This window comes from Ixodes scapularis, unplaced genomic scaffold (genome assembly GCF_016920785.2).
Source record: "Ixodes scapularis isolate PalLabHiFi unplaced genomic scaffold, ASM1692078v2 PGA_scaffold10__122_contigs__length_95168666, whole genome shotgun sequence".
NCBI lineage: Eukaryota > Metazoa > Arthropoda > Arachnida > Ixodida > Ixodidae > Ixodes > Ixodes scapularis.
The window spans coordinates 36,946,883-36,971,001 of record NW_024609836.1 but is presented as its reverse complement, the minus strand read 5'-3'; the positions used below and the strand labels follow the sequence as shown (position 1 = coordinate 36,971,001).

Sequence of the window (24,119 nt, the reverse complement as noted above, 5' to 3'; positions counted from 1 at the left end):
CCGTTATCACCGCTCCTGCAGAGCACATGATTCTGCGTCCGTCCGCTTTCGCAGCCGGGAGAAGAATCTAGACCACTCGGCCACGCTACCGACGAGGGTGGTATAAAAGTACGGTGCAGGTCCATTCGTAACGAGTTCATAGGCAAAACATATGGCAGCGGTGGGATTCGAACCCACGCGTCCGAAGAGACTGGTGCCTTAAACCAGCGCCTTAGACCGCTCGGCCACGCTACCGACGAGGATGGTATAAAAGTACGGTGCTCCGGTGAAGGTCCATTCGTAACGAGTTCATAGGCAAAACATATGGCAGCGGTGGGATTCGAACCCACGCCTCCGAAGAGACTGGTGCCTTAAACCAGCGCCTTAGACCGCTCGGCCATGCTACCGACGAGGGTGGTATAAAAGTACGGTGCTCCGGTGAAAGTCCATTCGTAACGAGTTCAAAGGCAAAATATATGGCAGCAGTGGGATTCGAACCCACGCCTCCGAAGAGACTGGTGCCTAAAACCAGCGCCTTAGACCACTCGGCCACGCTATTTTTTTTCTTTATTCAGCGTTTTAAAACAATAAAAACGACTACCCAGCCCTTGTAGGCAGCCGTACAATTAAAATTCTTTCATTCTCATCATATCATCAAATAGGTTTGCCCATTCCGGCAAACTCTCAATGTATTCATAGACACTCTTCACCTGGGTTACCAGTTCAATCAAAAATGCTCTTGCCCCTTTTGGTGGGTGCTCGGCATGTCTAACCGACATGCGAGATTTCCAGAGAGTGAATATTGCTAGCAGCATAAAAAGATCATAGGGAACATTATCTTCACGTTGAACAGCCAGAAAACGTATATTATAGGATGTTATGACTAATTCTTTCTTCAAAGTCCTCTTGAGAACATCCCATAGAAAAACAGCGTCCCAGCAGTACAAAAAGGAGTGCTCTACTGTTTCCGGGACTTTACATAGTGGGCAGTTGACGCCCCCAGGAACAGGCAAACCTCTTTCCCAATGCCATGTTTTTACCGGCAGCGATCCAGAATGCAAGCGAAAGAAAAAAGATTTTGCGGTTGGAGGTATTCTCATCTTCTTAACTCGGCACAACACATCATTTCCAGGTCCGTTTTCATATAGTGAACGATAAACAGGTACAGGAAAAACACTTTCTAGTAGGTGCCGGTACAGGGTCCGCCTTTTAACGGTGGCCAAGTATTCCAAAGAGTACCGTACACTCAAAAAACGAAAGGCGGCAACTACTTCCTTAACAAACCCAACCATCTTTGCTGGGGAACCGATAACGGACGATACAAAAAATTCTGGCAAATGACTGGTAAGTTTCGTTTGAAACATGACTTGTAATAATGGGTGTCTTTGGTCTCTCATAAAAATAAAACGCGATACTAACTGCCTAAGAAACAAATGAGATAGCCCAAGACCGCCTTTGAGCGGACGAAGAAAAAGGTTATCTCGTCGCATCGGTTCTCCAGTACATTGCCAAATGAACAGCGCAAAAACTCTATGCATTTTTTGAATATTGCAGCGCGCACAGTATAGCACTTGCAAAACGTACCAGAGCTTCGCGGTTAAAAAAATATTACAAGCAGAAGTCCTGGTGAAAATAGACATGTTACGACCCCTCCATTTCTTCGTGCGTTCCTTCAAATCCTCTATCACACCTTCCCAGTAAGGCGAACTCTTTTCCATGTGATTCAGAGGAGCTCCCAGGTATCTACCTGGGGAACATGTCCAATGAATCTCCTAAAAAAAAAAAAAAAGCCGGCGCATCGCCCCCCTGCCCGTACCATATCCCGAGACATTTATTTTTGTTAATACTAGCACCTGTAGCATCACAGCAAATTTTGCACAAATCTAAAACTTTTGCAATGCTAGTCTTGTCCTGACAGAAAAAAGCAACATCATCAGCATATGCCAGTACTTTCACTTCCACGTTCCCCATTGTGTACCCCTCAACGTGCTCGCTTCTGATAACACTTAGACAGAGCGGCTCAAGGTAGAGACAAAATAATAAAGAAGACATGGGACACCCCTGTCGCACAGAAGATAGGACATTAATCTTTTCTGACAAGGAATTGTTACTGACAAGACGCGTCGTACAACCTGAGTACGCCATCTTGACTCCTTCAAAAACAATGTTACCTACATTGGCTTTATTTAGAACCTCCCACAGCACCCGGTGGCATACTCTGTCAAACGCCTTTTCCAGGTCAATTTGAATCATCGCTACCTGGCTTCCCTCTGCTCGAGAGTTTTCGAGAATAGTCCTCGCGACATGAATGTTCGTTTGAATTGCCCTCGCTTTAATTCCACAGGTCTGATGGTCATGGTCCCCAACTAACTGGCATATAACGTGCTGTAGTCGTCTCGCCAACACCTTCGCTAAGATCTTATAGTCTACGTTGCTCAACGCAATAGGACGGTAGCTCGATACCTTACGTCTCTGGGCTTCGTCTTTAGACTTGGGGATCAGTATCGTGTGCGATTGTAGGAACGAGGGCGGAAGCGCTTGACGTCGATAAGCCTCACGGATTACTTCGAAAAGGAAGACCGACAACTGGTCTCTGAAATGCTGATAGAATTCAGCGCAGAGGCCGTCTGGACCTGGCGTTTTATGAGCAGCGAGGCTCTCAATGGCTCGGTCAATCTCCGACTTTGTGATGGGTTGTTCCATCCAGTCCTTTGTTTCTGTGGACAGCTCAGGTGCTATCTGGAGAAGACCTTTCAAGGCGGCTGTTTCTTTCGGCTCACCTTTGTCTCCAAAGAGGTTCGTGTAATGTGCAACAAATGCTCTTTGAATGCCGTCTTTGTCCTTGCAGATGACGCCTTCTTGGTCCAAAGCGGTTGTCTCTTTTGCCAGCGCAAAGCATCTTTCATCCGCCAGTGCTCGCTTTGTGGGCTGTTCGCCGAGCAAAAACTTCTCCGCCCTCGCCCGCACAACCGCACCACGATACCGATTATTTTGAAAACGTTGCAATTCACGCTTAACTACCTTTATCTCTTCAGCGTATCTACCAGGGCACTCGCTATCGTCTTTGAGAAGCGCGAGCAAGTACTGCTGCAAACCATTTTCTTCTTTCTTTGATACGTAGTTGGCGATGGACGACTTTTCTATAGCTAACAGTTTAACCTCCTCTTTAAATAATTCCCACTTCTCAGTGAAACTTAAGTATTTATTTTCGCCTAATTTATCTAAAATATTGATCACTCCATCAGTAAAGCTTTTATCCTTGAGGAGGTTGACATTAAATTTCCAGAGACCCCAGCTAAATTTTCGTGCCGATTTACTTTTTTTCCAACCGTTACACCTACGAGACAGTGATCGCTGAAAAACACAGGTTTGACAGAGTGTGCCACTGTAATAGGGCCTAATTCCGCGGACACATATATGCGATCTAATCGCGCATGCGATGACTGCTGAAAGTGGGTGAAACAAAGTTCCTCACGTTCGACGTGCATATCCGCAACGTCCGTCAACAAATACTCATCCAAAATATCTCTTAACAAGGTACTACTACTATCGCTAGGCGATTTCGCTGATGCCCTATCTTGGACATTACACACACAATTAAAATCTCCTAAAAAAATCATACATTTTTCGCAATTAATATATTCTGTTATCTGACGAAAAAAAAGCTCTCTCTCACAGTTTCTGTTTGGGGCGTAAATACACAATACACGCCACTGCAAACCCCCCAGCAAAAAGTCACAAAATATCAGGCGACCCCCACTATCTGTAGTGACCTTAAGGTCAGTGAGCGCAATACGCTTCGAAAGAAACAAAAAACATCCCGCAGATGTACCGACAGCATGGCTGACACACACTTCGTACGCACTTAAAAATGGTCTTAATGCGAGTGCAATTTGATCGTCCTCGTGCATTTTTGTTTCTTGGACGGCAAGGATATCGATGTTTTTCTCGTTTAAAAGCCTTTGCACCTGGTATTGTTTTTTTCTGGAGTTAAACCCTCGCACATTTAATGTGGCGCAACGAAAAGGTTGGTAACGTTCAGGTGTCATTTAAGAAAAAAGGCATTTAAACGATCTTTTGCCAAAAGGAAAGGTTCACCCGTTTCAACCAGTTTTATAACTAAGCATATACGAAAGAGTCCGAGTGTCATTCACTCACAACGAGTCCTTGCGCTGGCGACCATCCGCGGGGATGCGGGGCTTGGGCGGTGCTCTTCGGTGCTTCTTGGGTCCCATGTGGTGCCAGGGCAGTTCGCCCCCGCCTTCGTCTTCGGGAGCGGTCTCGGCGAGAGCATCGTCCAGCTGCCGCTTGCCAGCCAGGATGGCTTCGGCATCCATGGCTTCCGCTGCTCCGCTGTCGTCTTCCTGGGGCTGGTGGTCGTCCCCGGCGTTGGCCCCGGACATTACCGGACTTTGCGTCATCCGGGAGGAGGGCTGGGTGGTGCTAGCCGCATTCTTCCCAGACTCAGCGGTCGTCGCTAGTGGTAGGCGTCGCACTCGGGTGGAGGCCTCGACCTGAGTGGTCGGGCGGACGTCCGGGCTCGTGTTCTTGGGATCTGCGGTGGGGGGTGTGATTCCTCCGGCTGCGTCTTCCGCCTCCGCCTCGTCCATTTGCAGGTCGCTCGTATCGTTGTCCACCCGTTTTTGCGCCATGGTAGCGTAAGTGCGGACGCAGTCCGCACTCTCGTGGCGAAACCGGTGGCACTCCGTGCACGGGGGACGTGGCAGTCTCTCCTGATGTGCCCCTTGCGCCGACAGCGGAGGCACAGAGGAGCTCGTCCGGGAACCAGCACGAGGACTTTGCACCCCTCGAGACGAATCTCATGAGGGATGTCATCCACCGTGACGCCGTCTCTCGGGGTCATCTGGACGACCCTCGTGTTTGTCTCAACGCCCTCGAAGCCGCTGACGTCCGAGACCTTCCCGTAGCGCTCGAGTTCTCGACGTACAGCTGCAACGGAAAAAGAGTAGCACAAGTGACCGACGACCGGAGCGGCAAAATCGCGATACGCGGCGCTATTGTTCCCGAGCGCGCCGATAGCGAGAGTGACAGTCATGTTCCATGTCGCAACGCGGGGGCTGCCGCCAGAAAGCTGCCCATTCTAAAGCCCGCATCTCATCTCTCAACTTTCTGCCAGCCACCCCCGCATTGAAACATGCAACATGACTGGCACTCTCGTATCGGCGTGCTCGGGAACAAAAGCGCCGCGTGTCGCGATTTTGTCGCTCCGGTCGTCGGTCACTTGTACTACTCTTTTTCCGTTGCAGCTGAACCTGACAACTGGACACGTCGTAAGGGACCCAGTGAAGCCGCAACTTGACCTCGGTGTTGGCGGGGTCAAGCACCAGGCACCGCCCACCTTTGACACGCAGCTCCTTGGCGTCGATTAGGCACTGCTTCGCTGAAAACGTGTGCATGCGAAGCATCCACACGTGGTTCATCTGGTGGGCGCCCGCCGACGCCAACTCAGGAAGCACCTTCAAACGCAGAAGTTCCTCTCGAAAATCTTGAATGCGATACGGCCGGTTGCGGGCGTCGCAATGTAAAAAAACCGAATTTTTAGCGATGCATCCGTTGGGCAGGGGTGGCAAATTATAGTCAGCGGAGCCTTCAACATCAGATAAGCCACGGCCAGATACGGCCGCTGATACCGCTCCTTGGGAGCTCGTCATCCTGCGTCCGAACACTTCGGTGGTCGGCCACAGACTTGCCGCGCCTTAGACCGCTCGGCCACGCTACCGACGAGGGTGGTATAAAAGTACGGTGCTGCGGAGAAAGTACATTCGTACCGAGTTCAAAGGCAAAACATATGGCAGCGGTGGGATTCGAACCCACGCCCCCGAAGAGACTGGTGCCTTAAACCAGCGCCTTAGACCGCTCGGCCACGCTACCGACGAGGGTGGTATAAAAGTACGGTGCTGCGGAGAAAGTACATTCGTAACGAGTTCGAAGGCAAAACATATGGCAGCGGTGGGATTCGAACCCACGCCTCTGAAGAGACTGGTGCCAAAAACAAACGCCTTAGACCGCTCGGCCACGCTACCGATAAGGGTGGTATAAAAGTGCGGTGCTGTGGTGAAAGTACATTCGCAACAAATTCACAGGCAAAACATATGGCAGCGGTGGGATTCGAACCCACGCCCCCGAGGAGACTGGTGCCTTAAACCACCGCCTTAGACCGCTCGGCCACGCTACCTTTTTTTTTTATTTCTTTATTGCAGGAGGAATGCAAAAACGGTCATGTCACTTTAAAAAAATACTCTGCAAGACTTATTGCAGGGTACATTAAAATCCTCGCATTTCGAGGAGCGGTTTACAAATTTCTAGCCACTCGGGTTTCGTTTTACGGTTTGAAAAAACACTTTCCACTTGCTTAACAAGGCTGAAAAAATAATGATGCACTTCTTTCACACTAGGGTCGGCATGACGGACCGCCATGCGCGACCTCCAAATACTGCACAAACCCAACAACATAATCATTATCAAAAGGTATGCCATCATCGTTACTCACATTCAAGAAACGTATAACTGATTGGCTAATGCACAGTTGTTTCTTCAACGTGCGCTGGAGCACATCCCAAAAAAATACCGCATCCCAGCAAAAAATGAAAATGTGCTCGATGGTCTCAGGTTTTTTACATAAAATACAGTCTACCGACCACGGAACATCAACACCCTTTCCTTGAAGCCACACCTTAACGGGCAGTGTATTGGAATGCAGTTTAAAAAAGAACGTTTTAACGGAAGGGGGAACGCACATATTCTTCACTCGCTTGAACACATCTTGGCCCCCGCTACAGACCACAGTTCTATACAACGGGTTTGGAAACAAACTTATCAATAAATCGCGTGTAAGTGTTTTCTTGCTAACAGCAGACAAATACTCAGAAGAAAAACGGGCAGACAAAAATAACACTGCATCTACCACCTCCTTTTGATATCCCACTAATCTCTTAAGTTCGCCGCCATGGGACGAAACGAGAAAAGATGGTAAATGAGGAGACAATTTGGTTTGTATAAACGTACGTATGAAAGGATGCTCTGGTCTCGTAGAAAAAAGAATCGGGACACAATCTGTTTGCAAAACAAATGCGAGAGACCGAGACCACCGTGACGAATCCGATGGAAAAGATTGTCTCTCCTCATCGGCTCCCACTTTGAATTCCAGATAAACGTGGCAAAAACACGGTGAAATTTCTGCACATTCAAGCGAGCACAATGAATGGCCTGCATCACGTACCATAATTTTGCAATGAGAAAAATATTACATACTGTCGCTCTGGCAAATATGGACAGCTCACGCTGCTTCCAACGGGAAGCGCGTCTATCCAGGTCGGCGGCGACTCCCGACCAATAGGATTTGCTTTGCCTGTAACATTTTAGTGGCACACCGAGGTAAGTGCATGGTACACGGTCCCAACACACCCCTTCAAACACCGAAGGGGTTGTGGCCCACTCTCTGTGCCAAAACCCACGGCACTTGCTCAAATTTATGGCTGCCCCTGTAGCCTTACAGAAGTCTCTTGCCAACTTCACAGCCGCGCTAATACTTGGCTTATCGCTACAAAAAACCGCGACATCATCTGCATAGCTCATGACTTTTATCTCCTCATTTTCCATCCGGAATCCGTGACATTGATTGCTGTTCTGAACACTTAAACAAAAAAGTTCCAAATAGAGGTTAAACAATAACGGCGACAAGGGACATCCTTGTCTTACGGATGTTCGCACACGTATCGGTTCAGTCAATTCCCTGTTCACAATGAGCCTAGTGGTACACTCTTGGTACGCCATTTTAACCCCGTCCAAAATACGCTCGCCCACATTCACGCGCTTTAAAACATCAAAAAGGACATCGTGCTTAACACGATCGAAAGCCTTATCTAGGTCCAGTTGAAGCATGGCAACTTGGCCCATGCCATCGTCACATGCCTCCAAAACAGTTCGGGCAACGTGCACATTCGTCAAAATAGATCGACCCTGTATTCCACAGGTCTGATGATTTCCAATGAGCTGGCAGGCAACACTCTGGATCCTCCTCGCTAGGATTTTAGCAAAAAACTTGTAATCTACATTACACAGAGTTATCGGGCGGAAACCAGTGACTTGACGTAGTTTCGCAACGTCATCGCTTTTGGGAATTAACACAGTGTATGTACGTGAAAAAGACGGCGGCAGTACTTTCCTTTCGTATGCTTTACAAATGACTTCTAAAAAAAGGGGAGCGATTACGCTTTTGTATTTCTTATAAAATTCGGCGCATAGCCGGTCCGGTCCTGGCGTTTTCGAGCTCGGCAAATCGTCTATTGCTCGCTCAACCTCTTGAAGAGTGATCGGCTCTGTGAGGTTTTCCTTCTCCTCTTCCGTTAGTTGCGGCAGGGACTCTAGAAGTTTTCCACACATAGGGTCCTGCCTTCCTTTAACTTGGGTTTCAAAAACTTGCCTATAGTGTGCGACAAAAGCCTGCTCAATACTACTAGGGCTCGTGTTAATCACTCCGTTGTACTCGATTTCGCCAATTTCGAAGCGCGAACCTTTTCTCATCCGCCAAAGACCGTTTAGTAGGCTGTTCTCCCATCAAGTACTTCTCTGATCGAGCCCGAACAATGGCTCCGCTGTAACGCTCTTGATGAAAATGCGCCAGGCGTTGCTTAACAGTTTCCAAATCTTTAAGAGCTGTGCCGGGTCGCTCACACTCAGCTCTTTACAGAGCTTGCAAATCTTCAATTAAGCCACGTTCGTCGCAACGTGCCTCGTACGCTAAAATCGACGACCTTTCGATAGCGAGCATCTTCACTTCCTGTTTGATGAGCTCCCTTGTCTCGAATATATCGTCCCTTGCGGTTTTAAAAAACGTTTTGAAGACGTTATCTACCGCTGCAAGAAAACTTTCATCATCAAGCAGTTTTGTGTTAAGCTTCCACAGCTTCGAGTTAAACTTGGCCTTCGGCGGCGCTTTTTCGCCGATCGTTGTCGAAATCATGCAATGATCCGAAAAAAACACTGGTGTGACGCGATACTTTCTTAACATTGCTGCCGCGGAGGCCGATACGTATACTCTATCGAGGCGCGCATGAGACGACGCTTGGAAATGGGTGAAACGAATCTCGCTCGTTTCATTCGTCACCGTTCCGGCGTCAACCAAGTCAAAGTCTTCAACCAGTTCGCTTAAAACTTCCGCACGCTTGTCACTACTCCGCCTCAGGGGCGTTCTGTCTGCTGCCCTTACAACGCAGTTAAAATCGCCCAACAACACAATCGTTTTATCACATTCTACAAAACGGCGTAAGCCAATAAAAAAGGAAACACGGTCTTTAACCGTACTAGGCGCATACACACAAACAATTCGCCACTGAAAAGACGCCAAGGAAAAATCACACATGATGAACCGCCCTTCCGTGTCGGTGGTTACAGCTAACTCCGACAAGGGCAGGGACTTTTTAAGAAAAAGAAAACATCCGGCAGAAAAACCAACCGCGTGGGTGACACAAACTTCGTACGACTGCAGAAAAGGCCTAAGCGCACTAGCAACCTGTTCCTCCTCAGCCATTTTAGTCTCTTGCACCGCTAAGAAATCGGGTTTCTTAGCGCCTTCTCGAAAGTCGGGGGGGAGGCCTCGCGTGGTGCTACGGTCTTCTCCATTGGCGTCGCCGTGGGAGGGGGTGCCGCGCTGCCTGGTTCAGGAAAGCCTCCAGCCACCTCCTTCTTGTCCTTTACAGGCGAGATTTCAGTCGAGCCGTCCGCTCCAACAGGATGGCTGCAGGGCTCACCAGACGGTGAAGCTTCGTCTTGTTGTCCCTGGGCGGAACGCTCAACCTCGTCGACATCCATGGTTAGGGGCGAAAGGTCTTCCGCCGCCGCTCCACCAGTTACTCGGGCGTAGGTCTTTACGCACTCCTCTTTCTCGTGGCCGAAACGTGAGCACACCGAGCACGCGCGAGACACATGCGCGTCAAAACTGTCCGATCCGGCGTGCGAACTATCGGGAAGATGGCTGCTCCGAATCGCCGCACAGGACGGTTCGCGACACATGGTTTCCGACGCGTCGTTGCGTCGCTCCGTTCAGCTCCGCCGAGTTTCGGGTGTCCCTCTACTAAATGGATGGATGGATGCTAATGGCTATATTTATAACGGGCGGTAGCTCGCGCCACCTAGCCTAGAACACTAAAATACTTCTCTCGCCCTTCTTGGTTTTTCTGACTTTAAAACAAACATAATATTTTTATTACCTTCTATTAAAGTGCGCGTGTGTGAAGATTTTCCGTGAGGCTGTTTTTCTGCTCAAAATCACTTAATCGCGAAGGACCGCAGCGGACATTAGAGCCATCCCAGAGAAACGAGCACTGCGTAAAAATCACGTGACTACGTACCGCGCACATAACCAACATAACTGCGTCTCTCCCGAAGCTCACATGACATTGGAATGGCTCGTAGCGTCCGCTGCTGTCCATCGAAGGTGAAACGGAGTATATTCGGGTTTCGACGGGCTCGATCGGTCCCAGAAGGCAGGCTTGCTTTGGCGCTCGAAATCAGCAGCTCGTTTTGTGCGCGCGGGAAACTCGATGGCGTCCGTTTCCTTCACCACCTCGACTCGCCTCGCGTGACGCACCGCGCACCGCCACATCCGCTTCCCCGAACCACGTAGCGCCTCCTCGCCCGATCGGTCCGAAAGTCACTTGACAACATGACCTTCGCCATCCGTGCTCATTGGCTGCGGCCACTGCGGCCTTCCGAAAATCGGACCGTGCGTGCGGCGATATCTGGCAAGTTGGACGCATGCGGGCGCCGGACGAAGCCCCCGTCCGACGCTCCGGTGCGATGAAAACCCTCGCCCTCGGACGTCGTTCCGGCGGTTCGCACGTCGGATCGCATTGCTTTTTCGCGCATGTGTCTCGCGCTTTAGGCACGCGGCAGTCGCGCCTGATGTGCCCGGCACGCTTACAGCGCAGGCAGACCGGCGCCCTCCCCGGGATTACGATAAGGACGTTCGCCCCCTGAAGCCGCAGCTGATGAGGCATTCCGTCGGGCGTGACGCCGCTCTTCAGCGTCATGCGTGCCACCCGGGTAGTCGACTCGATGCCCTCGAATCCCTCGACGCGCCACTTCTCACGTGCGACTTCTATAACCTTGCCGTAGGGTTCCAAAAACTTGCTCACCGCGTCGTCCGTTACATGATACGGGACCCAATGGAGGCGTAGACGGACTTCCGTGCTGCTGGGGTCGATGACGACACACCTCAGGTCCTTCACCTTCAACTCTTTGCAGTCGATGAGCCGCTTCTTGGCTTCCGGCGTTCGCAGCGTGGCTAACCAGACGTGGTTCATCTGGAAAGCACCGAATGCCACAATCTTCTGGCACAGTCACCGTGCCAGAAACCCACGCATTCATCAAAGTTCACCACGCTACCAGTTTGCGCACAAAAGTACCAAACCACATTTATCGCTTCACGTACGCAGTCTCGATCGACACAAATAACAGCGACATCATCCGCGTAGGAAAGAACCTTTACTTCACTTGACTGCAATTTATAACCACGAATATTACTATTATGAATAAGCTTTAAACAAAAGGGCTCTAAGTAAAGCGCGAACAGTAGTGGCGAAAGCGGGCAACCTTGCCTTACAGAAGTCCTAACTTTGATACCTTCGGTGACTCCCTTATTTACAATCAAACTAGTAGTGCAATTTGTATATGCCATCTTCACTTTCTCAAGAATAACAGAGCCAACGTTCGCATGCTCTAGAACACTAAAAAGTACCTCATGCGAAACGCGATCGAACGCTTTTTCTAGGTCGAGCTGCAGCATCGCCACTCGTCCAGAAAAAGCATCACAGCACTCTAGCACAGATCTGGCCACGTGAATATTTGTAGCGATAGTGCGCCCTTTAATACCGCACGTCTGGTGCGGTCCCACGAGACATTGAATCACGGATTGCAACCGTCTAACTAGAACTTTCTTAAAAAGCTTTGTAATCCACATTGGTTAAACTGATTGGTCTATACGCTGATACAGACAGAAGCTTTACTGGGTCTTGAGACTTGGGAATGAGCACAGTGTGCGCCCTTGAAAACGAGGGCGGCAAGTGAATTTCGTAGGCCTCGGCTAAAACCTTATACAGTGCAACTGCTGCCTCACTTTTAAAAGTTTTTTTTAAAAACCTGCCCCAAGGCCATCCGGCCCGGGTGTCTTGCTGGGACTTAATTCGTCTATAGCTTTTTTTAATTTCTCTAATACTGATTGGCACTTCCAAGCTTTCGCAAACCTGCTGATCCAGTTGCGGCCATCAATTACACAAAAAACAAGTTTTATAATTAGTGTCTGAAGGGGTACTGTTCCCTAGAAGATTGCGATAATGTTCTACAAACGCTTTTTCAATCACATTCTTATCGCGGGTTAGAGTGGCGCCCTAACTTATCTCCTTGATTTCGTTGCGTTTTGCATATCTTCTTTCGTCGCTAAGCGAGTGCTTCGTCGGGCTTTTTCCCATCAAATACTTTTCACTACGCGCCCGCACAATAGCCCCTCTGTACTTTTCAGCATCGATCATTTCCAATTGACTTTTAACATCTCTTATTTCTTTCGCGAACTCGCCGGGTTTCTTGCCTTCTTCGGCTATGAGCATGTCTAACTTGCGTCGAAGATCATTCTCTTTAATCTTCTTGTGATGTGTTATGACGCTACATCTCTCGATAGCGATCATTTTGACGTCCTCTTTAAACAATTCCCACCTTTCCCCCCAATTTTCTTGGTCATTCACACCCAAATTTTTAAACACTTCTTTAACTCGAGAAATAAAAGGTTCGTCATTAACGAGACATCCGTTCATCTTCCACAGCGCCCATTCCCAACGCGGTGATTTCTTCTTGTTCCCAAGAGTAAAAAATACCAAAGCATGGTCGCTAAAAGACACGTGTTTCACCTCGTAATGGTCGCAAAGGGGAACAAGTTCAAGTGAAATATACGCTCTGTCAAGCCTCGCATGGCTATTGCCTTGAAAGTGGGTGTACTGAACCCCTCCTTTAGATGCACAAACAGTGACGTACTCTAATGTATTTCTTGCAATAATTTCACTCAAAGAAAAGGCACTGGAATCTCGAAAACGCACTTTATTCGCTCTATCCTCTGGAGAGCAAACACAATTAAAATCGCCAAGAAAAATGTCGACCCTATTACAGTGGAGATACGTTTCGATACTTTCAAAAAAAACTTTACGCTCACCTTCTTGGTTTGGCGAATAAATACAAATAACCCGCCACTCGACGTTAGAAAAGGAAAAATCACAATACACAAAACGGCCAGAGGAACACAAATGTACGGCCGTTTCTAAAACACCTACTGACCGGCGAATGAATAAACAACCACCTCCGGAAAAACCAACCGCGTGCGAAACGCATATATTGAAAAGAGACTGAAAGGGTCGCACCATACGGTCCGTCTGTTCAGGGCTTTCGACTTTCGTCTCCTGCACGGCGATTATGTCAAGCTCATGCTCGGCAAACAGGCGGCTTAACTGGTATTGCCGACGTCTCGCTGAAAGGCCACGCACGTTAAGCGTGGCGACTCGTAGGGCAGACTCTAGTCTAACAGCCATTAAAAATAAAAGGGACGGACCGTATGGCGCTTACCTCGAGTCGGGCGGCCCTCTCCTCTGACTCGACACACACCTTCCACGACTTACGCGCCACCACCGAAACCGTCGTCTTTTCTACGCCGTCATGGGGGTGGCTTGGCACCCCTGACTACACCTGCAGCAACATTCGGGACGGCGCCGGGACGGCGCCGGGCCGTCTCAACCTCGTAGGTGCCGTCTTGGCAGGCGGCTCCTCCTTGATCGCTGCCTCTGGGTCAGCGCCGCTGTCGTCCCGAGTCCGCTTTGCGGCGGGCTCCGGTGTCACGGCCGTCTCCATGGGCACGTCGCCTGGTTGTTCAGAGGAGGCGTCGTCGCACGCGTCGGCTGCCTTGACTCCAGGCCTCGACGCCTCAACGGACTGAACGTCCGGAGACTCGGCCTGGCTCGTCGACCCAGCACCAGGTGCCACGTTGACCGCGGACGTGGCCGTGCCGCGCTTGGGCGTCGCTGCCGCCGCTCTCTGCGATGGTGCCGCCCCGCTGACCGGTCCCGCGACGGCCTCCTCGGCGTCGGCCTCGACCATGAGATGCTCGGATTTCCCCTCGCCTCCCATAGGGCCCACGGCCGCCGCGTAGGTCCTTACGCACTGCGTGCCGTCGTGGCCGAACCGTCGGCAGACGTTGCACTTGGGGACGCGGCACTCCTTGCGGATGTGCCCCGTCCGCTGACACCGCAGGCAGAGCGGCGCTCTGCCCGGCACGACAACGAGGGCGAGTTCACCGGCGACGCGCAGCTGATGCGGGATGTCGTCGGGAGTCACGCCCCCCTTCAGGCGCAGCACCGCCGTCCGCGTCATGGTGCTGACGCTGTGGCAGCCGTCAATGTGCCACCGCTCCCTGGAGACGTCCAGGACCTTGCCGTAAGGCGCCAAGGCTGCCCTCCCGTCGTCGTCGCCGACGTTAAAAAGCAGCCAGTGGAGCTTGAGGCGTACGTCCCGGTTGTCCGGGTCGACGACGATGCACCGCCGCCCCTTGACGACGAGCTCCGACTCCGCCAGTAGTTTCTTGGACCCTTCGATAGTCTTGAAGGTGACGGCCCAGACGTGATTCATTTGATACGCCCCGAGGGCGACAACCTCGGGGAGTAGTCCTAAGCGAGCCAGCGCGTCGCGAAAATCTTCGGCGCGATACGGACGTCCCTTAACATCAGCATGTAAAAAAACCGTATTTACCACGAGTGATCCGGTGGGCAGCGAAGGCAGGATGACAGCGTATTCCTTATCTTCAACGTCCCTGATACCGCGGCCCGGCTGGGCCGCCGAAACCGCAACGTCGGAGCTAGACATTCCGCGTCCGATCGCTTCGGCTGCCGGAAGTGGAATGCTTGGCCACGCTACCGACGAGGGTAGTATAAAAGTACGGTGCTCCGGTGAAAGTCCATTCGTAACGAGTTCACAGGCAAAACATATGGCAGCGGTGGGATTCGAACCCACGCCTCCGGAGAGACTGGTGCCTAAAACCAGCGCCTTAGACCGCTTGGCCACGCTACCGACGAGGGTGGTATAAAAGTACGGTGCTCCGGTGAAAGTCCATTCGTAACGAGTTCACAGGCAAAACATATGGCAGCGGTGGGATTTGAACCCACGCCTCCGAAGAGACTGGTGCCTAAAACCAGCGCCTTAGACCGCTTGGCCACGCTACCGACGAGGGTGGTATAAAAGTACGGTGCTCCGGTGAAAGTCCATTCGTAACGAGTTCACAGGCAAAACATATGGCAGCGGTGGGATTCGAACCCACGCCTCCGAGGAGACTGGTGCCTAAAACCAGCGCCTTAGACCGCTTGGCCACGCTACTTTTTTTTTTTTTTCTTTATTGCCTGGAACAGGACAGTGACATTCACCATCACCCCGTACTTAAAATAACAGGGATAAAAACGAGGACATCAGTCAGCTCGGCTGGTGTCAGAAATGTTAAAAGTCCTTTAGGGTAGCTAGCCCCTCAAGAGCAGGCAACCAATCTGGTCGTGGTTCCTGCGCCTTGTACACTTCAATCAGAAAACAGATATTTTCAACGAAATACTTGCGAACAGGGCGTACATCAACATCTGCGTGGCGTAAAGCCAAACGGCACCGCCATATACTGTGCAGGCCCAGGAGCATTATCATGTCATACGGCACATCGTCCGCTCTTTCTGTGGGTAAAAACCTAATTCCCTGAGGCGTTATTGGGAGGTCCTTTTTGAGAGTCCTCTGAAGGACGTCCCAAAAGAAAACCGCGTCCCAACAGTCGATGAAGACGTGTTCAATAGTTTCTCGCTTTTTACACAAAAAACAGTTATCGGACCATGGGACCGGTATACCTTTCTCAGATAACCAAGCTTTAACGAGGAGTGTTTCACTGTGTAACTTAAAGAAAAACGTCTTGGTATAGGCGGGGACCAGCATTCTTTTAACGCGCTTTAAAACATCTTGCCCTGGGCCTGCACTGTACAACAAACGATACAAAGGCATGGGGAAAAGCGCATCTATCAGGTCTCTCGACAACCGTTTACGCGACACACCGGACAAATACTGCAAAGAAAAACGTGCTGTTAAAAACCGATACGCACCAACAACCTCTTTCAAGTATCCGCGTAAACCAGGGCAGATGTCTACATTCGTCGCCACCACAAAATCTGGCAGGGCGCTGCGCAGCCGCGTCTGAATAACTGTACGCAAAAAAGGGTCTTGCTGGGCTCTAAGAAACATAAACCTGCTAACCAGTTGTCTTATAAACAGGTGTGAAAGACCTATACCACCAGCTTTGACCCTACGAAAAAGATTTGTGCGGCTGGTTCGTTCCCAGGCCGAGCTCCAGATGAAAACGGCGAAAACACGATGGATCCGCTGAATGTTAATACGTGAACAATACAAAACCTGCAACACATACCAGACTTTTGCAGCCAGAAACAAATTGCAAACAGTTGCCCGCGCAAAAACGGATAAACCTTTCCCCCCCCCATTTCTCGGCCTTTGCACGCAGAACTTCGGTCTCATCCCTCCAGTACTGATCATTGACGCGGTACTGATCCAAGGGTACTCCAAGGTAACGCGCCGGCGTGTCGGACCAGACAATACGGTCAAAAATAGCGGGTGCTGAGGGCCATTCACCGTGCCAAAAACCAACACACTTCTGCCAGTTGACTGCACTACACGTCTGTTCACAAAATAGTTCTGTTAACTGTACAGCCTTGCTCACACTTTCGTGGTCAACACAAAAAATCGCTACATCGTCCGCGTAGGACAAAAGACGGACCTCAGTTTCCTGTAGTCTAAACCCACGTATCTGACTGTTATGAATGATGCTCAAACAAAAAGGCTCCAGAAAGACACAAAAAAGTAGCGGTGAAAGCGGACATCCCTGCCGCACAGAAGAAAGTAGGGGAATGCGCTCACTAACAGATTTATTCACTACGAGACTGGTGGCGCAGTTCTTATACGCCATACGGATGCCGTTGTATAAGAAAGACCCTACATTAACGCGTTCTAAAATCGAAAAAAGAATCTCGTGCGACACACGGTCAAACGCTTTTTCTAAATCCACTTGTAGCACCGCGACCCTACGGTGCATGGCATCACAGCACTCTAGAATGCTGCGCGCGACGTGCACATTGGTTACAATACTTCGGCCTCTAATGCCGCAAGTTTGGTGCGAACCGACGATGACGTTAATAACCATTTGTAAGCGTTCAGCCAATACCTTCATGAAAATTTTATAATCAACGTTGGTGAGCGTTATCGGTCGATACGCTCCAACAGAACGGAGTCGCTCGGGGTCCTCGCTCTTTGGAATAAAAATCGTATGCGTACACAAAAAGGAAGGAGGCAAACAACCAAGGTCGTACGCCTCAGCGAAAACGCATTGCAATAAAGGTGCAACTTGATCTTTAAACGTTTTGTAAAAATCCCCTCCTAAACCATCTGGGCCGGGCGACTTTCCAGGCTTTAAATTATCTATCGCTTTTTCAATCTCCCACAGCTCTACTGGTTGTTCTAACCTTTTTCTTGCTTCATCATCGAGTTTCGGCATTAACGGCAAAAAGGTCGTTTGGAACTCTGCTATCTTTGAAGCACGATAACTGAAAATCCCTTTGTAGTACTCAACAAAAGCACGCACGATGACTTGTCTTTCACTCGTCAAAGACCCTTGATACTGTATCTCGCTTATTTCATTCTTGCTAGCGTATCTCTTTTCTAACCCCAGGGCTCTTTTCGTGGGTAACTCCCCCCGTGATAAACGCTGTAAGCGTGCTCGAACCATGGCCCCTTGATAACGTTCGGTATCAAGGGCCTCAAGGCGTTTTTTTAAAACACTGATGTCATCGGAAAACAGCCCGGGTGATATGCTGTCCGCGTTAAGCAAATCTTGTAGCAGCCCCTTTAGCTCCGTAATTTCTTTTCTTTCCCCATGTTTTAAGGCAACAGATCTTTCAATGGCGCTCATCTTAAATTCTTGTTTTAACAGTTCCCATTTCGCCCCGACACTTTTTCCTTCTTTTACTTTATCTAGTTGTTCGAGACTTTTACGCACCTCACTCGCAAAAATATCGTCTTGTAAAAGCTTCGAATTTAATTTCCACAGATCCCAACTGAAATTATTGGGTTTTTCCTTTGAAGAGCCCAAAGTAAAAGAAACAAGACAGTGGTCGCTGAAAGACACTGGGTCCACTGCATACGTTTTACAGGACCTGACGAGTTCCAAAGAAACATAAGCTCTATCCAACCGTGCGTGACTAGCACCTTGGAAGTGAGTAAAAATAGGCAGGTAGGACTTGATGCACACTGACCCACGTCTTCCAATTCACACTTCTGGACCATATCACTTAGAAAAATGGTACTCGTATCTCTATACTGCGTGCTGTTCGATCGGTCACGCGGCTCGCAAACGCAGTTGAAGTCCCCTAACAAAATGACAAGTCTATCGGTTTGGACGAACTCGAAAATGTTTTCAAAAAATACTAATCTTTCTTCCGCCTTATTAGGGGCGTAAACGCACAAAATACGAAACAGTTTACTTGAAATGGTCAAATCGCACAGGACCAGGCGACCAGACTTGCAACTAACAACTCTGGTCACAGACCCAAGAGACTTCCTGATAAATAAAAGGCATCCCCCCGACGTTCCCACAGCGTGACTGACGCATACATCGTAACGTGACTCGAAGAGCCGCACCATGCTCTCCGTCCGGTCTTCGCTCTCTATCTTCGACTCTTGCACGGCAATTACGTCGAGGTCTTTCTCAATAAACAAACGGCTCACTTGGCATTGCCTACGCCTCGCGTTTAAACCTCGCACGTTTAAAGTGCCTACTCTCAAAGGTCTTTGAAACATAAAGAAGGGCTAGAGAAAGACCAGGCGGGGAGCACGGTGCTTACAGTGTGAAGCAGGCAGCAACGTGCCGAGAGGACTCACTGTGGCTACTCCTTGTGGCGTACAGGAGACGCGGGCCGGCTCTTGAACCGTCCCACCTTCCCGCACCACTCACGCTCAAGGCGTCTCAGCTGTCCTTCCCCACCCCTGGACGGCGCATCATCCAGACGACGCTTCACTGTAGTGGTTTCGACGACCATAACGTGGTCGTCGTCGCCACCCTTGGCGACCGCGGGCTCCCTTCCTTGGACGGCATCCACTGGTGCTTCCGGAGTCGCCATTCCATCCCTCGCCGAAGCACCACTGGTTCCTTCGGGAGCCGTCTTGGGCGATGGCTCCGTCTGAGAAGCGGCGGTCTCCGTCTCGCTAGGGCCTCCCTTGGCTTCCTCCGAGTCGGGCTGCCCTTGAGGCACTGTCAGCGTCGCCGGTGCAGCCGCTTGTTCCGCCTCTTCTTCGTCCATCAGAAGCTCCGTGGACTCCGCATTGGTACTGCCGCTGGCTGCACGGGCGTACGTCTTGACGCAGTCCTTGGGCTCGTGTCCGAAACCGCGGCACTCAGCACACCAGGGTGCCCTGCAGTCGCGGCGGATATGCCCAGTGCGACGGCACCGGAGACATTTCGCCGCACGCCCGGGCACCACGACCAAGACGTTTCCACCGCAGAGACGGAGTTGGTGCGGCAGGCTCTCCAGCGAGACTCCCTCGGTGAGGGTGATCCTCACGACGAGGGTCGTGGACTCAACGTCGACGAAACCATCCACCTTCCACTTTTCCCTCGCGACTTCCTTGACGGTCCCAAATGGTTCGAAGGCGCGCCGAATAGAGTCCACCGGCGCGTCGAACGAGAGTCAGTGAAGCTTAACGCGAAGCTCCCTCCGGTTCGGGTCGACGAGCTGGCACGTCAAACCTTTCACCTGAAGACTCCCTGCTTCCAAAAGCTTTGCTTTCGCTTCCGGAGTTTTCAGTTTAAGCAGCCAGACGTGGCTCATCTGGTAGGCGCCCAGACCCGCCACGTCTGACAAAACGCCCACCTGTTGCAACGGCTGCCTGAAGTCTTCAATCTTGTACGGGCGCCCGTCGAGGTCAGCGTGCAAAACGACGCTGAGCTTTGCAGCATCACCGGTGGGCAGTATCGGCAACTGCATACGATATTCCTTAGCAGCAAAAGACCTGTTATCACCGCGGCCGGGCACGGCCGCCACCGCTTGCAAGGAGCGATCCATATCACGTCCGTCCGCTATCGCGACCGACAGTGGATCGCTTGGCCACGCTACCGACGAGGGTGGTATAAAAGTACGGTGCTCCGGTGAAAGTCCGTTCGTAACGAGTTCACAGGCAAAACATATGGCAGCGGTGGGATTCGAATCCACGCCCCCGAAGAGACTGGTGCCTAAAACCAGCACCTTAGACCGCTCGGCCACGCTACCGACGAGGGTGGTATAAAAGCACGGTGCTGCGGTGAAAGTACATTCGTAACGAATTCACAGGCAAAACATATGGCAGCGGTGGGATTCGAACCCACGCCCCCGAAGAGACTGGTGCCTAAAACCAGCGCCTTAGACCACTCGGCCACGCTACCGACGAGGGTGGTACAAAAGCACGGTGCTGCGGTGAAAGTACATTCGTAACGAATTCACAGGCAAAACATATAGCAGCGGTGGGATTCGAACCCACGCCCCCGAAGAGACTGGTGCCTAAAACCAGCGCCTTGGACCGCTCGGCCACGCTACCGACGAGGGTGGTATAAAAGTACGGTGCTGCGGTGAAAGTACATTCGTAACGAATTCACAGGCAAAACATATGGCAGCGGTGGGATTCGAACCCACGCCTCCGAAGAGACTGGTGCCTAAAACCAGCGCCTGAGACCACTCGGCCACGCTACCTTTTTTTTTTATTTCTTTATTGCAGGAGGAATGCAAAAACGGTCATGTCACTTTAAAACAATACTCTGCAAGACTTATTGCAGGGTACATTAAAATCCTCGCATTTCGAGGAGCGGTTTACAAATTTCTAGCCACTCGGGTTTCGTTTTACGGTTTGAAAAAAACACTTTCCACTTGCTTAACAAGGCTGAAAAAATAATGATGCACTTCTTTCACACTAGGGTCGGCATGACGGACCGCCATGCGCGACCTCCAAATACTGCACAAACCCAACAACATAATCATATCAAAAGGTATGCCATCATCGTTACTCACATTCAAGGAACGTATAACCGATTGGCTAATGCACAGTTGTTTCTTCAACGTGCGCTGGAGCACATCCCAAAAAAATACCGCATCCCAGCAAAAAATGAAAACGTGCTCGATGGTCTCAGGTTTCTTACACAAAATACAGTCTACCGACCACGGAACATCAATACCCTTTCCTTGTAGCCACACCTTAACGGGCAGTGTATTGGAATGCAGTTTAAAAAAGAAAGTTTTAACGGAAGGGGGAACGCACATATTCTTCACTCGCTTGAGCACATCTTGGCCCCCGCTACAGACTACAGTTCTATACAACGGGTTTGGAAACAAACTTATCAATAAATCGCGTGTAAGTGTTTTCTTGCTAACAGCAGACAAATACTCAAAAGAAAAACGGGCAGACAAAAATAACACTGCGTCTACCACCTCCTTTTGATATCCCACTAATTTCTTAAGTTCGCCGCCATGGGACGAAACGAGAAAAGATGGTAAATGAGGAGACAATTTGGTTTGTATAAATGTACGTATGAAAGGATGCTCTTGGTCTCGTAGAAAAAAGAATCGGGACACAATCTGTTTGCAAAACAAATGCGAGAGACCGAGACCACCGTGACGAATCCGATGGAAAAGATTGTCTCTCCTCATCGGCTCCCACTTCGAATTCCAAATAAACGTGGCAAAAACGCGGTGAAATTTCTGCACGTTCAAGCGAGCACAATGAATGGCCTGCATCACGTACCATAATTTTGCAATGAGAAAAATATTACATACTGTCGCTCTGGCAAATATGGACAGCTCACGCTGCTTCCAACGGGAAGCGCGTCTGTCCAGGTCGGCGGGGACTCCCGACCAATAGGATTTGCTTTGCCTGTAACATTTTAGTGGCACACCGAGGTAAGTGCACGGCACACGGTCCCAACACACCCCTTCAAACACCGAAGGGGTTGTGGCCCACTCTCCGTGCCAAAACCCACGGCACTTGCTCAAATTTATGGCTGCCCCTGTAGCCTTACAGAAGTCTCTTGCCAACTTCATAGCCGCGCTAATACTTGGCTTATCGCTACAAAAAACCACGACATCATCTGCATAGCTCATGACTTTTATCTCCTCATTTTCCATCCGGAATCCGTGACATTGATTACTGTTCTGAACACTTAAACAAAAAAGTTCCAAATAGAGGTTAAACAATAACGGCGACAACGGACATCCTTGTCTTACGGATGTTCGCACACGTATCGGTTCAGTCAATTCCTTGTTCACAATGAGCCTAGTGGTACACTCTTGGTACGCCATTTTAACCCCGTCCAAAATACGCTCGCCCACATTCACGTGTTTTAAAACATCAAAAAGGACATCGTGCTTGACACGATCGAAAGCCTTATCTAGGTCCAGTTGAAGCATGGCAACTTGGCCCATGCCATCGTCACATGCCTCCAAAACAGTTCGGGCAACGTGCACATTCGTCAAAATAGATCGACCCTGTATTCCACAGGTCTGATGATCTCCAATGAGTTGGCAGGCAACACTCTGGAACCTCCTCGCTAGGATTTTAGCAAAAATCTTGTAATCTACATTACACAGAGTTATCGGGCGGAAACCAGTGACTTGACGTAGTTTCGCAACGTCATCGCTTTTGGGAATCAACACAGTGTATGTACGTGAAAAAGACGGCGGCAGTACTTTCCTTTCGTATGCTTTACAAATGACTTCTAAAAAAAGCGGAGCGATTACGCTTTTGTATTTCTTATAAAATTCGGCGCATAGCCCGTCCGGTCCTGGCGTTTTCGAGCTCGGCAAATCGTCTATTGCTCTCTCGATCTCTTGAAGAGTGATCGGCTCTGTGAGGTTTTCCTTCTCCTCTTCCGTTAGTTGTGGCAGGGACTCTAGAAGTTTTCCACACATAGGGTCCTGCCTTCCTTTAACTTGGGTTTCAAAAACTTGCCTATAGTGTGCGACAAAAGCCTGCTCAATACTACTTGGGCTCGTGTTAATCACTCCGTTGTACTCGATTTCGCCGATTTCGTTGCGAAGCGCGAACCTTTTCTCATCCGCCAAAGACCGTTTAGTAGGCTGTTCTCCCATCAAGTACTTCTCTGATCGAGCCCGAACAATGGCTCCGCTGTAACGCTCTTGATGAAAATGCGCCAGGCGTTGCTTAACAGTTTCCAAATCTTTAAGAGCTGTGCCGGGTCGCTCACACTCAGCTCTTTACAGAGCTTGCAAATCTTCAATTAAGCCACGTTCGTCGCAACGTGCCTCGTACGCTAAAATCGACGACCTTTCGATAGCGAGCATCTTCACTTCCTGTTTGATGAGCTCCCTTGTCTCGAATATATCGTCCCTTGCGGTTTTAAAAAACGTTTTGAAGACGTTATCTACCGCTGCAAGAAAACTTTCATCATCAAGCAGTTTTGTGTTAAGCTTCCACAGCTTCGAGTTAAACTTGGCCTTCGGCGGCGCTTTTTCGCCGATCGTTGTCGAAATCATGCAATGATCCGAAAAAAACACTGGTGTGACGCGATACTTTCTTAACATTGCTGCCGCGGAGGCCGATACGTATACTCTATCGAGGCGCGCATGAGACGACGCTTGGAAATGGGTGAAACGAATCTCGCTCGTTTCATTCGTCACCGTTCCGGCGTCAACCAAGTCAAAGTCTTCAACCAGTTCGCTTAAAACTTCCGCACGCTTGTCACTACTCCGCCTCAGGGGCGTTCTGTCTGCTGCCCTTACAACGCAGTTAAAATCGCCCAACAACACAATCGTTTTATCACATTCTACAAAACGGCGTAAGCCAATAAAAAAGGAAACACGGTCTTTAACCGTACTAGGCGCATACACACAAACAATTCGCCACTGAAAAGACGCCAAGGAAAAATCACACATGATGAACCGCCCTTCCGTGTCGGTGGTTACAGCTAACTCCGACAAGGGCAGGGACTTTTTAAGAAAAAGAAAACATCCGGCAGAAAA

General features: G+C 50.0%; 13 non-coding genes across 13 annotated transcripts; all 13 read right to left on the bottom strand.

Annotated features, from left to right (window-relative positions):
• Positions 1–152: 152 nt before the first annotated feature.
• Trnal-aag lies at positions 153–234 on the bottom strand. Its single transcript has one exon. It is a non-coding gene; the product is annotated as a tRNA-Leu (tRNA).
• A 70-nt stretch (positions 235–304) lies between these two features.
• On the bottom strand, positions 305–386 carry Trnal-aag. Its single transcript has one exon. It is a non-coding gene; the product is annotated as a tRNA-Leu (tRNA).
• A 70-nt stretch (positions 387–456) lies between these two features.
• On the bottom strand, positions 457–538 carry Trnal-uag. Its single transcript has one exon. It is a non-coding gene; the product is annotated as a tRNA-Leu (tRNA).
• Positions 539–5,789: 5,251 nt separating this feature from the next.
• On the bottom strand, positions 5,790–5,871 carry Trnal-aag. Its single transcript has one exon. It is a non-coding gene; the product is annotated as a tRNA-Leu (tRNA).
• A 70-nt stretch (positions 5,872–5,941) lies between these two features.
• Trnaq-uug lies at positions 5,942–6,023 on the bottom strand. The gene has a single exon. It is a non-coding gene; the product is annotated as a tRNA-Gln (tRNA).
• Positions 6,024–6,093: 70 nt separating this feature from the next.
• Trnal-aag lies at positions 6,094–6,175 on the bottom strand. The gene has a single exon. It is a non-coding gene; the product is annotated as a tRNA-Leu (tRNA).
• An 8,842-nt stretch (positions 6,176–15,017) lies between these two features.
• Trnal-uag lies at positions 15,018–15,099 on the bottom strand. The gene has a single exon. It is a non-coding gene; the product is annotated as a tRNA-Leu (tRNA).
• Positions 15,100–15,169: 70 nt separating this feature from the next.
• Trnal-uag lies at positions 15,170–15,251 on the bottom strand. Its single transcript has one exon. It is a non-coding gene; the product is annotated as a tRNA-Leu (tRNA).
• Positions 15,252–15,321: 70 nt separating this feature from the next.
• Trnal-uag lies at positions 15,322–15,403 on the bottom strand. The gene has a single exon. It is a non-coding gene; the product is annotated as a tRNA-Leu (tRNA).
• Positions 15,404–20,302: 4,899 nt separating this feature from the next.
• Positions 20,303–20,384, bottom strand: Trnal-aag. The gene has a single exon. It is a non-coding gene; the product is annotated as a tRNA-Leu (tRNA).
• A 70-nt stretch (positions 20,385–20,454) lies between these two features.
• Trnal-uag lies at positions 20,455–20,536 on the bottom strand. The gene has a single exon. It is a non-coding gene; the product is annotated as a tRNA-Leu (tRNA).
• A 70-nt stretch (positions 20,537–20,606) lies between these two features.
• Positions 20,607–20,688, bottom strand: Trnal-aag. Its single transcript has one exon. It is a non-coding gene; the product is annotated as a tRNA-Leu (tRNA).
• A 70-nt stretch (positions 20,689–20,758) lies between these two features.
• On the bottom strand, positions 20,759–20,840 carry Trnal-aag. Its single transcript has one exon. It is a non-coding gene; the product is annotated as a tRNA-Leu (tRNA).
• Positions 20,841–24,119: the final 3,279 nt, after the last annotated feature.